The sequence below is a fragment of the Otolemur garnettii genome, unplaced genomic scaffold, assembly GCF_000181295.1.
Source record: "Otolemur garnettii isolate 467f Iridium unplaced genomic scaffold, OtoGar3 scaffold00003, whole genome shotgun sequence".
Classification (NCBI taxonomy): Eukaryota; Metazoa; Chordata; class Mammalia; order Primates; family Galagidae; genus Otolemur; species Otolemur garnettii.
In genome coordinates, this window is record NW_003852398.1 from 30816058 (window position 1) to 30818790 (window position 2733).

Below are 2733 nucleotides of genomic sequence, written 5' to 3' on the forward strand. Positions count from 1 at the left end.
GTGATCCTCCTGCCTTAGCCTCCTGTGTAGCTAATACTATAAGTGCGTGCCATCATGTCTGTCTAATTTTGTGTGTGTGTGTGGGAATGAAGTCTGACTATGTTGCCCAGGCTGGTCTCTAACTCCTAGCTTTAAGCAGTCCTCCCACCTCAGCTTCCCAAAGTGCTGGGATTACACGCATGAGCCATTATGCCCAGCATGGTACTGAGAATAAAAATTCAGGTACCCTAACAACAGTTACACAGGTGTAACAGTTAGGAGCAGATGAGCTGTCTTCACAAATAAATAGGCCAAAAATGAAAATGTATAAAAGTGTACATCACTGTGATTGGTGTACCCAGATTTCTATTTTATAATATAAACTATGGTCATCTGAAATTTCATGACAAAGAAACTAAGTCTTTTGATGTAATCTATCAAAAACTGCAGTGGGTCATCAGTGCATGTGCAATCACCCAAAGAACAAAGACCTAGAGAAATTTTCCCTTTCATAAATGCAGATGTACGATGAAGACATCTTTTCATTTATTGAGGAAGCTTCAGTGTTTTTATGCATACACACAATATTTATACACAAAAACAAAAACGGAATAAAAAAAAAAGAATCCAACAAAATAAAATTGCAAAAAAAAAAAAAGCAAAAAAAAATTGAAACTCTCTAAAAGTCTCTACACAATTCGAGCATGAAATGATACAAGGAAAAAATCCATAGCATAATGAATTGCAAAATCAGTACTGACAATTTAAAATAGTGAGAAAATACTAAAAAATAAAAGAATAACTCCCCTCAAAGTAAACTGAACTGAAAATTTGACATGTGAAAAACATATATTATAGGAAAGAATTAATGAGCAATTGCACAGAAATAGTCCATAAGAGCTGGCTGACTTTGTGATTATCAACTATTACATATATTTTAAAGTATTGCATCATGATGATTAGCTGCTCTTCCTTCCTTTATCTCCCTCTCCCTTCCTCCCTCACTCCCCTCCTTCCTTTCTTCCTTCCTTCCTTCCTGCCTACCCTTCTGATAAAACACATTCACTTTTATTTTCTTTAGCAATTAGATCTTTTAGGATTTCAACACTTGAAATTACAGCATTCAGGATTATTTCTTTCAGGATTATGATACAAATATGACTCAAACATTTGATCATAGATTCACGTATCTAGGAAAGTATCATGGAGATGCTCAGTTAACATTCCTTGTACTAAACTGTATTTAATTGATTTAACACAAGCAATACACTTGGTGTCAAAGGAAATATACTTTCTCAGTTCTGAATTTCTAAAAGCATTGCTGCAAAGACGTATCTCTCCTGTCAACTGATTTTATTGCCAAGGTTATATTTAGAAGATGGGCAGGTATTTAAATGATCAGGACAGGAAGTAAAGATTCATATCAAATATGAGGGTACTTTTATTTCTCACAAGGTTAGAAACCAATCTGTCTGCCATCATAATCAAATCAGGTGAAACAAATAATCAAAATTGTTTGGATTAGTCTATTCTTGGTCAAAATTTCTGGTTCTTTGCTCATCAAGTCTAACCATGTTCTATCGGTTCCTTGTCATTGGTTATTTTGTTAAAAAAATTATCTAACTGTGGCAGATATTCCAGATTGCCAAATTAAAATTCTTTCCCATCTTTCTTCTCCTTGACATTCCCCTAATTGTAGACTTTCCTTTCACTGCTTTCTTTGTAGCAAGTGGTGTTCGTCTTTCTAAATTATGGCCAGTGAAATAGAGAAATCTGCTGGTGACTTCTAATAAAACATTAATCTTCCCGATTGAAAAGTACATAGTTAGCTGCTGCTATTTCTTTATATCCTTAGTTCTACTTGAAACTTGCAGATGATGCTCACAGATGTGGCAGATTCTTTAATCTTGAGATGCCACGCGTGAAGAGAAGTGTCAACATGTTAAGGATGCCAGAGCAGAGGAAAGGAATACCACCACTGAGCCCTTGGTGGTATAGTCACAAAACTGAACAAAGGCCAGAAGTGGCCTGCCTTGGTTTATTGTGTGAGGATGAATGTTTTTTTAGTTATAATCAATGAGGTTTTCCATCATTTTCAACCAAAAAGTCAACATCCAGAATTAATGGGGATGGCTCAGGAGAACTTCAGAAAGTACTTAAAAGTTATGAGGAAGTGAACTGGTCTCCATTCTCAGAAAGGAGCAGTTTGAGTCTAACCTGGCACTTTATCAGGACAAGAATAAGAGCGATATCATCAAGTGTCTAACTTCTGATCTTTCCCTGAAAGCAAATCAACTAGGTCATGACTATGATTGAGAGGAGATATCATCTTCTTGATGAAAATGTATCTGGACATACACACTGCAAAAACCTAGTTGTCCTTAATATGAGTCCATAAAAAAGTCTCCATGCTTCATTATTCATTCAACAAATATTTATCGAGCATCAGCAAAACCAAACCTCATCCTTTCTCATGCAGATTGTGGCCTGGTGAGAGAGATGAACATAATTCAAATAATTATAAAAATGAGTATGCTTTCAGAAGCTAGAGTAAATGGTACAAAATAAAGAGACACAGATCTGGGGCACACATAATCAAGGCATCTGGTGTTTGAGACATTGAAAATGGGGAGACGATTGCTATGAAAGTGACACTTGAGTAATGAAGAATGTTAGCTAACGTGTTAACTAAGGGTAAAATAGGTGTTAACTATGCATAAAAGGGAGAAGAGAACATTCCTAGAAAAAGGAAAA